This window comes from Corylus avellana, chromosome ca5 (genome assembly GCF_901000735.1).
Source record: "Corylus avellana chromosome ca5, CavTom2PMs-1.0".
In the NCBI taxonomy this organism is placed as follows: Eukaryota; Viridiplantae; Streptophyta; class Magnoliopsida; order Fagales; family Betulaceae; genus Corylus; species Corylus avellana.
In genome coordinates, this window is record NC_081545.1 from 13,511,837 (window position 1) to 13,529,935 (window position 18,099).

General features: G+C 39.3%; 5 non-coding genes and 1 pseudogene across 5 annotated transcripts; all 6 read right to left on the reverse strand.

Moving 5' to 3' along the window:
• Positions 1-15,580: 15,580 nt before the first annotated feature.
• LOC132183504 (5S ribosomal RNA) lies at positions 15,581-15,687 on the reverse strand (annotated as a pseudogene).
• Positions 15,688-16,020: 333 nt separating this feature from the next.
• LOC132183471 (5S ribosomal RNA) lies at positions 16,021-16,139 on the reverse strand. Its single transcript, XR_009440435.1, has one exon. It is a non-coding gene; the product is annotated as a 5S ribosomal RNA (ribosomal RNA).
• Positions 16,140-16,473: 334 nt separating this feature from the next.
• LOC132183447 (5S ribosomal RNA) lies at positions 16,474-16,592 on the reverse strand. Its single transcript, XR_009440420.1, has one exon. It is a non-coding gene; the product is annotated as a 5S ribosomal RNA (ribosomal RNA).
• A 334-nt stretch (positions 16,593-16,926) lies between these two features.
• Positions 16,927-17,045, reverse strand: LOC132183450 (5S ribosomal RNA). Its single transcript, XR_009440423.1, has one exon. It is a non-coding gene; the product is annotated as a 5S ribosomal RNA (ribosomal RNA).
• A 334-nt stretch (positions 17,046-17,379) lies between these two features.
• On the reverse strand, positions 17,380-17,498 carry LOC132183460 (5S ribosomal RNA). Its single transcript, XR_009440425.1, has one exon. It is a non-coding gene; the product is annotated as a 5S ribosomal RNA (ribosomal RNA).
• A 334-nt stretch (positions 17,499-17,832) lies between these two features.
• On the reverse strand, positions 17,833-17,951 carry LOC132183448 (5S ribosomal RNA). Its single transcript, XR_009440421.1, has one exon. It is a non-coding gene; the product is annotated as a 5S ribosomal RNA (ribosomal RNA).
• Between the last annotated feature and the right edge of the window lie 148 nt (positions 17,952-18,099).

The window sequence follows — 18,099 nt, forward strand, 5'->3', positions numbered from 1 at the left end:
GAGGAACAAGGCTCAAGGATCTCTACTCCTCGAAAAGAGAGGATACTAAGCAGTGGAACACATTAAAATTTTATAAACATTAATCATTACAACCAGAGCATTTACCAAGGATCGTCAAAGTAGCTGAAATCATACATTACAAGGGATTCATTTTATACCTTAATATGCAAGCATGCATCAAAGCTCTTACGTCTATAGCATAACTCAAAAGTACTAGTTACCATGAGTACCCGCCTAATCTCACAATAAGTCTTCAAGCATCTCCCAAATTGAATCCTCCACGATAACCAGATGCTTCGCGGTATTCATCTTCTGCTAAACTATCTATAACAACATAGTTGTACATATGGAGAAAAAATGAGAAATAATACAAGGGTAAGTCTAACAACTTAGTGAGTATAAAGACACATGACGTACCCATCATTAAATGGTGAACTGTCGTGTATAAAACACATACAACATTATGAGGTGATAGTTTATCAAGAATGCAATATAGATATAATATATGTTGTAATAAGATAATCATGTCATAGTTCAACAATATAGTCTACCCGAGATATTACCCCTTCTTATCAGGGTTGGCGATGTCCTAGTACACCATTGTACGCTACCATCCACCATTAGCAGCCTAATAAGTGCCAAATATTGCATACTTGGACTCCTTTATTTACATTAGTTAATCATTTAGTTGTGTCGTTATTTAATATTTTGTGTTAGTTTTGTGTTTTTAATGTTTTGTAGGTCAATAAAGAAAAACTATAGCTTTAAAGGGAAAAATGAAAAGTTTGGAAGAAAGCATACTTTGAGAAGATTTAGATGAGATGGTTAATTTTAACCAAATCCAAGAAAAGGTTAAGTCGGATTAAAGATCAGATTATATTAAAGATCAGATTGGATAAAATTTTGGATTTGATTCAAATTCAGATTCTGCACACGTCTCAGTATTTTGACTATAACTTTCTACTCAAATATCGGATTGAAGTGATTCAAATTGGAAAGCTAACTCAAAATACTACAATTCGTTGTGAAATAGGATTTTCCTAATTCGGACGGTTACTATGCCAAAATCGCCTCGCAATTAAGGAACACAAATCTGGACCAATCCTATTCCGATTTCAGACTTCTATTTTGACTGGGAGATATACCTCCGAATTATCTAGGTTTAATAGGGCTTTTAGGACTTTCCCAAGCCTATAAATAGACATCTTTGAATCCAAGAGAAGATATAGAATTCCAGAGAGCAAAATTTTACAGTTTTTCTCTTTTTAGTTTAGGTTTTCTTTATATTTAGGTTTTATGTTTATGTGGAGCTAAATTCCCAACTAAGATTGGGGATAAAGCCTCACCGATGAAGAACATCAATAGTTTCATGTAAGTCTTTATTTATCTGATTTTATTGGGTTTAATATTTCAATTGTTTTACTTCTTTTCAATGTGTGGAGTGATTCTTGGATATCTTTTGTGATTGAAGGATACACTTGATGATTTCAGATAATTTTATATAATTGATTGCTTGATTTTATTTGCCTAAATAATTAGATATCCCTTGTGATTTGTTATGCGGATACATTTGATACTTTCATGTAAGTCTTTATTTATCTGATTTTATTGGGTTTAATATTTCAATTGCTTTACTTCTTTTCAATGTGTGGAGTGATTCTTGGATATCTTTTGTCATTGAAGGATACACTTGATGATTTCAGATAATTTTATATAATTGATTGCTTGATTTTATTTGCCTAAATAATTGGATATCCCTTGTGATTTGTTATACGGATACATTTGATACTTTCATGTAAGTCTTTATTTATCTGATTTTATTGGGTTTAATATTTCAATTGTTTTACTTCTTTTCAATGTGTGGATTGATTCTTGGATATCTTTTGTGATTGAAGGATACACTTGATGATTTAAGATAATTTCACATAATTGATTGCTTAATTTTATTTGCCTAAATAATTAGATATCTCTTGTGATTTGTTCTACGGATACATTTGATACTTTCATGTAAGTCTTTATTTATCTGATTTTATTGGGTTTAATATTTCAATTGTTTTAGTTCTTTTCAATGTGTGGAGTGATTCTTGGATATCTTTTGTGATTCAAGGATACACTTGATGATTTAAGATAATTTCACATAATTGATTGCTTGATTTTATTTGCCTAAATAATTGGATATCCCTTGTGATTTGTTCTACAGATACATTTGATGCTTTCATGTAAGTCTTTATTTATCTGATTTTATTGGGTTTAATATTTCAATTGTTTTACTTCTTTTCAATGTGCGGAGTGATTCTTGGATATCTTTTGTGATTCAAGGATACACTTGATGATTTAAGATAATTTCACATAATTGATTGCTTGATTTATTTGCCTAAATAATTGGATATCCCTTGTGATTTGTTCTACGGATACATTTGGTATTTCAATTAAGATTGGATATCTTTTGTGATTTACGGATACATCTGATGATTTGATTGATATTGGATTCCTTTTGTGATTTGTGCAATGAATGAATACATGGGATGGTTTTGATTAATTGTTGAAGCATAGTGAAACATATCTAAGATTTTAGTTGTGAGAACTTCATGTTAATATTAAAAAATATGGAAGCATGTTGTTATGATTCGATGAGTGTGAATTACCAAACCTTAGTATTTTATCTCTTGGTTTCTTTTAATTAGTTTATGTTTGTCTTTTAATTTCAAAAATCAAAATTCGAAACTCTTTTGGAATTAGGTTAGGATTTAATTAGTTTAGATTTAAATTGCACTTTCAAAAATATAATTCTCTGCGGGTTCGACCTCGCATTTGCAATCCATTAAACTACAATCGATTCGTGCACTTGCGAGTTAAATAAATTTGCACAACACAGCCCGACCGAGTCCCTGACCTCAGGTGGCCCAAGCAACTAGTGATGTACGTCATGTAATGACCAACAGTTTGGCAATGGCTACGCCGGTCACGAAAACAACTGGATCCAAGGCCCACACAAACTTGACCATAAAGTTAACCTGTATAGTAAGGCCATGGCCGTTATCCCATACGTACCGGTGTACATGTCATATGATACAATTAATCTTATCCGTCTTTTACAAGCATAGTTTTACAAGCCTCATCATTATCTTGTTAATCAACATACGTTTTCACAAAAGAGAGTTCACAACAGTGCAAAATGTATTTCATGAGAGTTGTAAATATGCATGTTTGATATATATATAAAATAGTCGTGCAATGCGGGAAAGTAACAGCAAGCATTCATCTGAGTTTGTACTCACCAAGGTCGTAAGGTTCCTCCATAAAATCCTCTTGAGGCTCCATAACCTCGACTACTGAGAAAAGACCTATCATTAGTTCTAAGTCCAACTAAAATGAACCAAGAACATGAAAACAGAGACTATCGGATGACTAGTTAAAGTGGCATTCCCTGGAATGCTTCGGGTCGTACATCTGGGCTCAAGGCCGTACGTTCGCCTAGAAGGTTTTGGTAGAACCTCATTTGTTCCAAACGTCCTCCTATCCTCTCAAACTGGTTCTAAAGATACCAAAAAGGATTTCTAAGACCTCCTTTCTCAAAATGATAGCTCCATGCATTAAGAAAATCCGTTCAAAAATAGGTGAAATGCTAATCCATCTTAAATAAATATTATAGAGAAACAACTTAACTAGAAGCTCAAAACTACTAACTAAGCTATCTATGAAAAGTACAGCATAACAACTAAGGAACAAGCTAGGCTTAGAAGATTACCTCCTTGAAGAAAAAATCTCCAAGAATCACCTCTCCTTCTGCAAGAACTCTCATCTCACCAAAAACACTCAAGCAGCAACTCTAGGGGGCAACGGAGGCTAAATAGGGGGCAAGGGTTATGTAGGGATGGGGTATTTAGAGGTGAGAAAAAGCTGTGAGCATTGTAGGACTGTTCTGAAAAGCAGCATACATACGATACTATTGGGGCGTACGTCCGCATACTATTTACTCAGTGGACCAATGGCTGCATCGTACATATGGGCATTAATCAGTGGTCAACCAAAAGTCAGTGTACGTCCGGGTGGTCCCCCATATGTACATTCGCGTGGTTCCCCATGCATACGTCCGTGTACTATTTGCAGGCGTATGTCCGCGTGGACCCCCATGCTTATGTCCAATCAGAAAGTCTAACATTTCCAAAATGTCCTCCCAGTTGTTCCTAGTAACCCAAAGCTCAAATTAACCCTCTGACTAAGCTACCTAAGCTTAGTTAATTTTTTGGGTCATTACATTCTCCCTTCCTTATAAAAATTTCATCCTCGAAATTTTGTAGCTGCAAAACAAAAGAAGAAACAGTATCATTTTAACGTCCGTAGTCTTACAAGATTCGTGCTCAGCCCATCCTTGGAAAATCTTATCCCCTCCTTTCTTCTGGCACTAAGCTCTTTGTCCAATATGAAGTGATCCACGTTGACATCCTCAAAAGTTGTAGCAAATCCGCTTGCAAGTCCCCCAAAGAAGTCGTAGTCGATGCTACCCACACTATATCAACCATCATCAAACTTGATGACTCCTAAGTTCACCAAAACAAGTAGCTCCACTTGGAGTCAAGCCTGTGGTATCTTTGACATGATGCCATACTTCCTAGCCGGAAGCAAACTTATCTTAATCGACTACTCTTAGACAATCCAAATGTAACCGTTACTCATAACCGTAATGACTAGGCATACAGTCCAAGACAAAAGAAATTAATCATACGAATAAAATCCTTGAGCCTCAATGTAAAAACGTAAAAGACATCTTGCTCAACTACCAAGTTCGGTAGCAAGGCAACTTGGTATACAGCTAAACCAACTCTCTTGGTGATTCCGACGGGTCTTACATGACTAGCTCTTACCAACATTATTGCTATAAAGACGACTAGCACTTTCGTCTGTAGTATCATCGGTATCATGCTAAGTGGGCTCTTGGGCTATCTCATCCTGTTCTCCAACCAGCACTACACCATTCTCAAACAACTATGGAAGGTCGTCTCGTAGGGCAACCTTGTATGCCAACCTCCTAACCTTTTGAGTGATTTTGAAGGGTTTAATAAATCAAAGGCTCGGCTTCCCTTCCTTCCCAAATCTCATCACTCCCCTCATCAGTGATATCTTAAGCACGATCTCCCACTTTCGAAATCCAAAGGCCGTCTCTAGTTATCGGCTTAGCTCTTCTGCCGACTCTAGGATGCACTCATCCTTTGTCTAATGGTAAGCACTTTGTCATGAGTATCTTGAATCATTTTAGGCCCCAACATTTGTCTTTCTCCAACGTTCTCCAATACTAGGGCGACTGACACTTACGTCCATAAAGTGCTCCGTAAGGTGTCATTCCAATAGTCTCTTGGTAGCTAATATCGTAGGCGAACTCGATCAAAGGTAGGTGCTAACTCCAACTACCTTTGAAGTCCCATATGCAAGGCCGTAAAATGTTCTCCAAGATTTGGTTAGTCTACTCCGACTGACCATCCGTCTGTGGGTGGAAAGCGGTAATAAACTTCAATTTCGTCCTCTTCACGTCCTTGTACATCTTGGTACTTTTGGGATGTACAGTATACAGAAAACGATGAGTCTTGCTCATGATCTCCTTCCTTAGTCCTCCGTCCTCCGCCACACACATTTGTTTGAAATGGGTGAGCAAACCATCATCCTTAATGCAAAACTCTTGTACCTTCCCTTCTCTAGCAATTGCTTGATCTTGGTGCACTCAGGGTCCTCTAACTGAGCGGCCTTAATCCCAACAAGCAATTCCAAATCAACCACCAAGTTAGACAAGTGTGCAGGCGCACCCTCATCCACCACTTCTTGTCCCATCCTAGCGAATTCCATAACCAATTGGGGTTGGGAAATTCCAAGAGCAGCAAGCTCTAACATCGACTTCCTACTTAATGCATTAGTTACTATGTTAGCCTTGCCAAGATGATAATTGATCTCGCAATCATAATTCTTGATCGGCTCTAGCCACCTCATTTGCCTCAATAGACATTTGTACCGGATAACTCTTTGGTCCATTCATGTACAAAAAGATCCTCTCGAATCTCTTAGCTCATACATGACCCAAAATCATGTAATCCATGAACACAAGAACCAAAGGTACAAGATTCACCAATTGCCCTTTACCAACATACTAGAATCCAAGTTCAAAAATATCATGCCTTAACATCCTTATAAAGGCAACTAACAAAATCATGAATCTTATTACCAACACAGCAAACATAGTGTAACAAGCATCATACATTAATAAACCCTTAGCTAATGTTACACTTTTAGGTCCAAAACTCCAAGTCATGTGCAAGTACAAAACAAAATATAACTAGTTGTTGCCTAAGCAAACATCTAGTAACCCAGCCCCTAACTCCAAAACAAGGCGAACTCGCATGCCATAAAACAATTCTAGTGGTTACGCTTATCCCATGTCCTGTCATCATCTCCTTCTAGGTAGACCAGTATCATTCTTTTTGGGCTGGTTGTAGTTTTGTATGAAGTGTCCCACCTTGCCACATCCATAGCACCAATTCTTCCTAAATTTGCATTTCCCAAAATGCAGCCTGCCTCACATATGGCACAAACGACTTCGTTTCTTGTTGGACCGAGACTGTTGGGGTATCATCCTTGTCAAGCTCCGCGAGTACTCCCGACAGAACTCTTCCTTGAATCAAGTCCACACAATAGCCTCCTCGCTTCCTAATTCCATCACTAGCAAGTTCCTCTTACTGTACCACCATCGCCTTGCTCCTCCAGAGAACTTGTAGCCTATGTACTTGACTTTTTGCTCCTCAATGCAGTCCATTGCTTGTAGTAGCTCCTCCAAGTTCATAAGCTAATTCTTTGCTTCTCCAGATTTGACGTTTCCCTTAAACATAGGGAAAGGATGCTCATAAAACTCCTTGAAAGAGAAACCTTTGTTTCCACTTCGAGTCTTTTCTCCTCGTACGTTGACCAACACGTCCACCAAAAGACTTGCCATCGTTTCCAATGCTTGGGTGGCGTCCAGAACATTCCTTGTCTTTTCATAGGTTTGGGGTGGTCCCCTACCATCGTTGCTCCCAATGTGGAAGTGTCTTGATCGCGGTGACATCTCTACAGTCACAAAGATCATTAGCTCCTACTTCAAAGCGTCACGTCGCGCCTCGCTTAAAACATCAAACCTAATTGTAAACCTATCCTTACTAAGCGCCTACACGGCTACCACCTTACCCAATGTCCTAGTGTAGATGTAAGCTGAAGACTGTATGCACCTATCTTAGTGTAGATCAATTCTAATCTTCAATTTTGCACCATCAAAATGGTCCTAGTCCTGACTTCAATATCATATCGAATTCCTAAAATCCTTAAGTCCAATATCCTCGAAATCATTAGGTATCAAGATTCAAAACTCTATGTCCCTTGTATACATTTAATCTATCCTATTGTTTGGTAGATCATCTCCTAGCACCTAATAGATCAGTTTCTATAATCAGCGGAGCCAAATGCTCTAATAAATTATTGCCTAATACTTAATCGATCTATTCCAATTGTCCGAAGAGCAATTGCTTTGATACCAACTGTAATGCCCTGGAAATTAATTAACTGGCAATTAACTCCACAGTTCATCTCTCAGACTTATTCCGTGAGGAACAAGATTTTGGGATCTCTACTCCTCGAAAAGAGATGATACTAAGCAGCAGAAATATTAAGATTCTATAAACATTAACCATTATAGCCAAAACATCCACCAAGGATCATCAAATTAGCTAAAATCACACTATACAAGTCATCTTTACAAGGGATCCATTCTATACCTTAATATGCAAGCATGCATGAAAGCTCTTAAGTCTACATCATAACTCAAAAGTACTAGTTACCATGAGCACCCACCTAATCTCACAATAAGTCCTCAAGCATCTCCTAGATTGAATCCTCCATGATTAGTAGATGCTTTGCGGTATCCATCTTCTGCTAAACTATCTATAATAGCATAGATGTACATATGGAGCAAAAAGGGAAAATAATACAAGGGTAAGTCCGACGACTTAGTGAGCATAAATGCACATGATGTACCTGTCATTAAATGGTGAACTCAGTCATTTATAAAACACATGTAGCATTATGAGGTGGCAATTTATCAAGAATGCAATATAGATATAATATATGCTGTAATATGAGAATCATTATCATAGTTCAACAATATGGTCTACTCGAGATATTACCCCTTCTCAACAAGGTTGACGCTATCCCGATGGACCTATAATACAATACCGGTGCCCTGACCATTGTACGCTACCATCCACCACTGGTAGCCCGACTGAGTCCGACTCGGGTGGCCCACGCTACTAGTGATTTATGTCATGTAATGACCAACCATTTGGCAATGGATTCGCCGGTCACGAAAACCATTGGATCCAAGGCCCACACACACACACTCTTGACCAAGTGTTGAATGTTACACATTCAAGCACCTTAATTCACATAAGTTAATCTCTTAGTTTTGTTATAAATTAATGCTTTGTGCTTTCTTGCATTTTTAGGATTTTGAAGAAAAGCAAGCGTTTCCAGGAAGGTCCATACTTAAAAGATATTTTGGGAAAAAGCTTAAGGAAGTGTGCTCGAGTGACCAAGCCAATGGGATCGAGCTCAGTCATGCGCTCGAGCGATCGAGTGCCCAATCCTTCGATCAAGCACAGTCGTGCGTTGGAGCAATAGTGAAGTCGGCATACACGGTTTGGAAGTCTTCTAATCCAACTCCAACTCGATTTTTAGGTTGTTATGCTACACAAAATCATCTAGGGTTATTCCAAACTCTATAAATACTCCCTCACTTTGTCCAAATTGAAGGGAGAAGCAGACACAAGTTTGGGAGAAGAATTGGAGGCTAGATCAAGAAGAGTTTTGGGATTTTCTTCTACCTTATTATTTTCTCATGAGGATGATTTTCATCCAAATTATGTGTAACTAATACTTTAGTTAGGGCTCGATTGAAGCCTTAATCATGCCTCTTTAAGATTTCAATTTTCTTTGCTACAATTCATATTTTGATACTTAACTTGATTATTTCCTATTTTATTGAATTCCTCACATGAATGTGCTTGATCATCATATGCATGTGGTATGGATTTGTTATTTTGGTCAATTTGGATGACTGAGTCCTGGTCCTATTAGAGTGACAAAAGAACCCCATCACAGGTTCTTGGATTAATCAATATGGAAAACTGGAAGTAGATACAACGCTCTAAGCTTCATGTGTTTGTCGATCTCTTTAGATTTATGCTATATTGGAGAACAACTTAGTAGATACCGTGCTAAATCCTTTGAGAGAGAAAATAATTAGAGTAGATACCATGCCTAATTTGTTACTTAAGGAGATCAATAGCCTAAGGAGTTGATACCATGCTCTTAGATTGACAAGCATTGAGTACCTTGATAAGGTTGTAGCGTTATGCATATTGTTTGTCTTATTTGAGTACGATTAGTAGTTGATATCAAAACCCTACCTTTACTTCTTATTATTTAAACTCAATCTTTGATCTCGTTTCATTCAATTATTTATTTAGGCAATTATTTTAAGCATAGTTTATATCAATCATAGTGGGAATATGTTGATCCAAATATCTACCTAAATTAATAGGTAAATAATTGTACGTTTTACCCGCAAGTGCACGAGGTCAACATAGTAGCATAGTGTTCAAATACGGGATCATTCCCACGAGGACTGCTGAATTTTGTCTAAATTAAATTCCCAAAGTAAAATAAAACAAAAGATTGGATTTAAATTGATAATGATAAAAAGGTAGGGCTTTGATATCCACCACTAATTATATTTAGCTAATATATCAATATGTCAATGTTTTGATCATGTTATGAATATCTAATGTTTGTCAACCTAAGGGCATTGGTGTCTACTCCTTAACCTATTGATTTCCCTAAGCAACGAATTAGGCATGGGTGTCTACTCTAATTCTTTTCTTTTTTAAAGGATTTAGCATGGGTGTCTACTAAGTTGTTTTCTAAGAAAGCATAAAACTGTGGAAATCGACAAGCACATGAGGCCTAGGGCATGGGTGTCTACTCCTGGTTACCCATGTTGATTAACCCAAGAATCACGGTGTGGATTCTTTTGTTACTTATGTTAAACCCAGGACTCGGTCATCCAAATTGATTTAACTAACTAGTCCATACCACATGCACATGTTGATCAGGCACACACATATGAGGAATTCATGAAACTAGGTATTAATCAAGTTAGACATCATAACAAGATCATCACAAAGGCGCCAATATTGAATATTAACAAAACATAACTAGGGCTTCAATCTAACCCTACTAAATAAATTAGCTACACATAGAATTAGTGTTAAAAATCTTCATAAAATAAGGAAAAGAAAAGAAAAGAATAAACCCGAGACTTGAACTTGAAGAGCTCCAATTCTTCTCCTTATAAAGCCCCATATTCTAGAGACTTAAGGGTCTATTTATAGGCTTTAGAAGTCCTTGACAAACTAGTAAACCTAGGGATTTCGTAAGGTTTCTAAACCTATTACAATTGGGAGTTGGAAAACCCTAATATGGAAAGAAAGACACTCTGGCCACCACTTGATATGTCTCCTGCGCACAGGTGCGATCGATCGCAGGTCTGCGATCGATCGCTCCTGGCCTACTTCGTGCCGTGATATGTCTCCTGCACAAACTAGATGGTTTTAGAGCATTAGGTGTAGAAACACCCCTAAGGACCTACTAACTCGAGTCAAAGAGACTACAAAACCAAACTAACCATGACATTGATCAAATTTAAATTCTTCACCTTTTGACATGAACACTCAATGCTTTGAGGCAAGAGGTCCAGTTCCTCAGTGAAAAGCCATCAGTGATCATTTATTTCACACTTTCTCTTCTTTTTTTTTTTTTTCTTTTTTTTTTCATCACTATATATGCCATAGTGTCATCTAATAAGTCATCTAATTTCATCCAAGATGCAGAAACACACATATTAGACCTCATGTCATACCTCATAAATTATGTGCTAATGTGCTTGTGTGATCAGAACAACTATGTGATTTTTCAACTATCCTTAACAAGTAACCAAACTAACAGATTCACTCATCAGATCATGTGTTCAAAATTTTAAGCTCACTAATGAATTCAATCCACCATTCTTTTAGATCAACTTAAAATTTTAGAGCAAACATGAACATGCATAAACTTTTTTTTTTTTTTTTTCTTTCAAATATACAAACAAACACACAAAACAAATAACCAAAAAAATTGGGATAAAGTGTGTGAACAACATGTGTACCCATACCCCCAAACATAAATGACACATTGTCCCCAATGTGTCTAAATAAAGGAAAGAGTGTACCCGGGAGATGGTCGACATGATCTTGGAAAGCATGGCTCATAGCACACCCCCAAACTTGAATTGAAGCACACTTGTCCCTACAAAACAAGAAAACACAAAAAAAAAAAAAAAAAAAAAAAAAGGTAAAAAGAAACCAAAAAAACTAAAGATAAATAGAAAAAAATTAACTTAAAACACTCTAAACAAAACAAAATAAAAAGATAAACTATGGGGTGATGTGTGTGATATGCGATGATGGTGGTGACCCTAGGGAAGAAAAGGATGTGGAGAATGGGGGAAAGTGACCCAAAATAGGTCACGTGGCCTGCGGCTTGAGTGCGCTTGATCGCGTGCATGGTGCGCTCAATCGCACTCGCGTAGTGGAGTGCGTGTTTGGGTGATGTGCGCTCGAACGCACATATGGTGCGCTCGATCGTACTAGCAAAATGCAATGTAGCCAAAAGTTGGTTACTGCGCTCGATCGCACTCAGGGTGTGCTCAATCACAGTAACAAAATGCAACAAAATTGATCAGGGACTTGAAACATTAAAACACTAAAGTAAAATAAAACACAAAGGAAAACAAAAACAAAACAAAATAAAAAGGATATGCTATGGGGTGCCTCCCATGAGTGCTAAGTTTAACGTCTTTAGCCAGACTGTGGTCCCTGCTCACTGCTGTCCAGAAGTAGATGCTCCAGATGATGGTGGTGGTAAACGGTGAAGTATGGTCTGCATCAATTCTTTCAAGGCAGCTAGTTGTTGATCCATTAATGCTTTGTCTTCCCGAGCTTCCCTTCTTTGTCAGACAATTCTCTTCGAAGGCCTGCCATCTCTTGACTAAGGGAGCGGTACTGTGCGGCTTGAAAAATGATTGGAGCCTCCTCCTCTTCCGCTGCTGCCAGCTCAGCTGCCGGTTCATCTTTGGCCATTGGCTCAGCCTCACTCCCTTCTTCACAAACTACTGGTGCTGGGGGTACCCGGGGCATATAGGAGCAGCTCTTGTTTCATTGGCGAATGCCAAATATTGGAGTAGTAGTGACTGGCTCATCAGCTGCAGTGCCCTTGATGCCTTTTTTCCAAAGAATATACTTGATGAGGTATGGAAAAGGCAACCCCCATGAGTGAGTGGACTCTGCTCCTCCAATATGTACTCCATTCCAAAATTTGTATATTTGGTTCCAAATGATGTCGGGAATGGAGTACCAAGCGTCTTTGTGGAAGGTGTAGAGGGTTTGGAGAAATTGATCACGCCTTTGAGTCTTGTGTCCCAATGGGAAGGCATTGCGGTGCAAAATGGAGTCCACAAACCAAAGCCGTTGAGGTAGCTTGGATCGGCTGCCGGCATTATGATGGGCATCAGCATATTGCCCTTGGCACATGTCCTCAATGATTTCTGCCACGTAGAAACGGGGCGGTTGCTCGGCAAGATGCGCGGCTTCTGGAGGGTGTTCATCATTGCATTGAAGGGCTGCGGAAATGTCGGCCCTGGTCACATCAATAGCTTGGCCTTGCACCTTTGAAGAGAGAGCGGCCAAATTGTTGCAGTCATGGGAGAGGTTGGCATAAAATTCGATCACTAGCTTTCGGTAGGCCGTGGTGGCGACTGGCTTGAAAAGCTTTTTGAGCCCCGACTCTTGAATTCGGCAACCGCCCATTAAGTTGCTTCAAGGTTTTGAAAATCCTCATGATGTGAATCATCGCCCATTAAGTGGTGTTTACTTTGTTAAACCTGCTCATGATGTGAGAACCATGTGTTTGTGTGGAAATTGTGTTTGTCAATGACATAGTGCTAAAAATGTTTGTGGGTATCATTTTTATTAAACCCTCACGAGACTTCACTCGTCCACTAGGGATGCCTAGGGGTTTAAAAGGCTTGTTGCATATGCTAAATGCAATCGTCTCTCCCACGACAGCGGACATATGTTTCTTGCTTTCATTTTGTTTTGCTAAGGGACTAGCAAAATATAAGTTTGGGGGTATTTGATGAGTGCCAAATATTGCATTTTTGGACCCTTTAATTTGCATTCGCTAAGCCTTTAGCTTTATTATTTTCTGATGTTTTGGTTAGTTTTGGTGTTTTAGTGATTTGCAGGTCGTTTAGAGGAAAATGTGACTTTAAAGTTATATTTGCAATTCATTCTGGGGCTTAAGACACTTCATGGAGCATTGGTAGCAAATTAGGATCGAGCGATGATTCGCACTCGATGAGTCCCACTAAAAATGCCATATCTGGAGTTGTATAGCTCGGATTGAGGTGCTCTTAGTGTCATTGGAAAGCTAACTCAAACATCTACAAAGTCTTGTTTCACAAGAGTAGGCAAATTCTGACTGAAAGTGCGCTCGAGCGCACGTTTAGTACGATCGAGCGCACTCGCGCCCGCGCAGCAAAACACATGTTGCACAAGTGCGATCGAGCGCACCTAGAGTGCGATCGAGCGCACTCGGCGGACCTGGTAGCGCTAAAACCCTAAAATTAGCTTATAAATATGATCCTTTTTCATTGTAAACGGACGGAGACGCGCCGGGGACGCCGTACTTTGTCAATTTTCGACTTTTCTGGGTTTTTGGAGCTTTGAACTCCAGTTCCATTGTAAGTTTTATTTTTCTCATGATGTCAATTCAAGTGTTTATCGTTTTTGTTATCATGAGAGGCTAAAACCTTCAACTAAGGTTGAAGATGAAGCCTCGCCGTTGATAAACATACATGTCTTGTCGTTTTATACATAAAATGAGACTATTTTAACAGTTCAACAGTTTAATTAAGTTTAATTGATTAAATGTTGATAATATAGTGTTGTTCAAAAGCTAATTCAACAGTTTAATTGATTAAATATTGATATTATAGTGTTGTTCAAAAGCAAATTCAACAGTTTAATTAAGTTTAATTGATTAAATGTTGGTAGTATACTCATGTTTAATTTAATATTCGTTGTGTTTCGTCCGGGGGTACATCAAATGATTGGATTGAGACTAATATCCATTGTGATCTACGGATACAGTGGATGATTTGATCTCAATTAAATATTCGTTGTGATTCTTAGAACGGATGGATTCATCGAATAATTTAATTTGCATGTTTAGAACTTTTGAATAGTATATTTGGATTGAATATTGTATGCATAAAACGTAAGACATGTTGTTGGATTTGGCGAGGGGGATTCTGAAAACCTTAGTACCCTTTTTATCTTTTAATTATTTCATTTTGTTTCAGTTTTTGTTTTCAATTTCAATTGCACGACAAACTTCGGAACTAGGTTAAAATAGGATTAGTTTAGATAAGAATTAGTTTTCACGACACGACTCCCTGTGGATTCGACCTCGCACTTGCACACACACTTTACTGCACATGACTCGTGCGCTTGCGAATACAATTAAATTTGTACATAAACTCGATCGTAGGAAACCTGTGATCGATCGCAGTGTTAGGGGCTACCATTTTTCCCTTCTTCTCACTTTGAGCCCAAATCTTCCAGATTTACTTCATTTTCTTCCAAGCCTACAAAAGTATGGAAAATACAAAAATGAATTAAAATGACCTAAATAACTAAAACCGAAGGATTAAAACATGCAAGTTAAGGGCTGAAAATATGAATATTTTAGCACTTAACAGAATATTTTCGTACTTGCTTGCTACACTATCATTTTGATCTTGTGCACTTACAAGTAGAACGTACATTTATTCGTCTATTATTTAGGTCGATATTTGCACAACATATAGTAAGCCCATGACCGTTATCCTGTACGTACCGGTGTGCCATGTCATACGATGCAATTAATTTTATCCATCTTTTACATGCGTAGTTTTACAAGTCTAATAATTATCTTTTTAATCAACATACGTTTTCACAAAAAAGAGTTCACAGCAGTCCAAAATGTAAATTGAGAGTTGTAAATGTGCATGTATGATATATATATAGATCGCACCCGTTACCATCCTTACTCAAAATACATATAAGCCTCACGCGTCTAACTGAACCGACCTTAAGAGTTAATGGATTTGGCGCTCGCATGTGTCCGTTTGACTTTTGGGATAATTTAACATCGTGATTAAGAGGTAAGTAAGATGAGAATGCTCCGTAAAGACTGTTCGCGAGTAAGACCAAATACTCCGCAAAAAAGCCTTTTCAACAGAGCACGGATGAAAATGAGGTACTTGGGGGTCAAAATGATGGATTTTGAGCTCCCAAATGTGTGCACCCAGCCTTAGATAGGCTAGGTGGCCAACGCCGCGTGGACCAAAAAGTAAAAAGTAAAATGGGGGGTGCAACACGAGGACTTCCCAAGAGGTCACCCATCCTAGTACTACTCTCGCCCAAGCATGCTTCACGGTGGAGTTCTGACATTAGTGCTGGTATGATCGCACCCGTTAGCATCCTTACGCAAAATACATAAAAGCTTCACGCGTCTAGCTGAATTGACCCTAATAGTTAATGGATCCGGCGCTCACACGTGTCCGTGTGACTTTTGGGATAACATAACATCGTGATTAAGAAGTAAGTAAGATGAAAATGCTCTGTAAAGACGTGTCCATGAGAAAGACCAAATACTCCGTAAAAAGGCCTTTTCAAGAGAGGGCGGATGAAAATCAGCTACTTGGGGGTCAAAATGATTGACTTTGAGCTCGAAAATGTGCTCACCCGGCCTTGGCTAGGCTTGGTGGCCAAAGCCACGCGGACCAAAAAGCAAAAAGAAAAATGAGGGGTGCAACACGACGAATTCCCAAGAGGTCACCCATCCTAGTACTACTGTTGCCCAAGCACGCTTAACATCTGAGTTCTAATGCGATCCGGTGCATTAGTGCTGGCATGATCCCACCCGTTTGCATGCTTACGCAAAATAGATATATGCCTGACTCGTCTAGCTCAACTTACCCTAATAGTTAATGGTTTCGGCGCACGCACGTGTCCGTTTGACTTTTGGAATAATGTAACATCGTGATTAAGAAGTAAGTGAGATGAAAATGCTCCGTAAAGACGTGTACGCGAGTAAGACCAAATACTCCATAAAAACGCCGTTTCTACAAAGCACGGATGAAAATGAGTTACTTGGGGGTCAAAATGATGGATTTTGAGCTCGAAAATGTGCTCACACAGCCCTGGCTAGGTGACCGTGGCCAAAGCCGCGCGGACCAAAAAGCTAAAAGCAAAATGAGGGGTCCAACACGAGGACTTCCCAGGAGGTCACCCATCCTAGTACTACTCTCGCCCCAGCACGCTTAACTGCAGAGTTCTAATGGGATCCGGTGCTTTAGTGCTGGTTTGATCGCACCCATTAGCATCCTTACGCAAAATACATATAAGCCTCACGCATCTAGCTGAACTGGCCCTAACAGTTAATGGATCCAGCGCTCGCACGTGTCCGTTTGACTTTTGGGATAAGATAACATCGTGATTAAGAAGTAAGTATGATGAAAATTCTCCGTAAAGACGTGTCCACGAGTAAGACCAAATACTCTGTAAAAACGCCTTTTCTACAGAGCACGGATGAAAATGTGCTACTTGGAGGTTAAAATGATGGATTTTGAGCTCGAAAATGTGCTCACCCAGCCCTAGCTAGGTGACCGTGGCCAAAGGCGCGCGGACCAAAAAGCTAAAAGCAAAATGAGGGGTGCAACACGAGGACTTCCCAGGAGGTCACCCATCCTAGTACTACTCTCGCCCAAGAAGGCTTAGCTGCGGAGTTTTGATGGGATCCGGTGCATTAGTGCTGGTATAATCGCACCTGTTAGCATCCTTACGCAAAATACATATAAGCCTCATGCATCTAGATGAACTGGCCCTAACAGTTAATGGATCTGGCGCTCGCACGTGTCCGTTTGACTTTTGGGATAATATAACATCGTGATTAAGAAGTAAGTATGATGAAAATGCTCCGTAAAGACGTGTCCGCGAGTGAGACCAAATACTCCGTAAAAACGCCTTTCCTACAGAGCACGGATGAAAATGAGCTACTTAGGGGTCAATATAATGGATTTTGAGCTCAAAAATGTGCTCACCCAGCCCTGGGTAGGTGACCGTGGCCAAAGCCACGCGTACCAAAAAGCTAAAAGCAAAATGAGGGGTGCAACACGAGGACTTCCCAGGAGGTCACCCATCCTAGTACTACTATCACCCAAGAAGGCTTAGCTGCGGAGTTCTGATGGGATCCGGTGCATTAGTGCAGGTATGATCGCACCCGTTAGCATCCTTACGCAAAATAAATATAAGCCTCAAGCGTCTAGCTAAACTGGCCCTAACAGTTAATGGATCCGGCGCTCGCACGTGTCCGTTTGACTTTGGGGATAATATAACATCGTGATTAAGAAGTAAGTATGATGAAAATGCTCCGTAAAGACGTGTCCGCGAGTCAGAGCAAATACTCCGTAAAAACGCCTTTTCTACAGAGCACGGATGAAAATGAGCTACTTGGGGATCAAAATGATGGATTTTGAGCTCAAAAATGTGCTCACCTAGCCCTGGCTAGGTGACCGTGGCCAAAGCCGCGCGGAAAAAAAAGCTAAAAGAAAAATGAGGGGTGCAACACAAGGACTTCCCAGGAGGTCACCCATCCTAGTACTACTCTCCTCCAAGCACGCTTAGCTGCGGAGTTCAGATGGGATCCGATGCACTAGTGCTGGTATGATCGCACCCGTTAGGATCCTTACGCAAAATACATATAAGCCTCACGCATCTAGCTGAACTGGCCCTAACAGCTAATGGATCCGGCGCTCGCACTTGTCCGTTTCACTTTTGGGATAATATAACATCGCGATTAAGAAGTAAGTATGATGAAAATGCT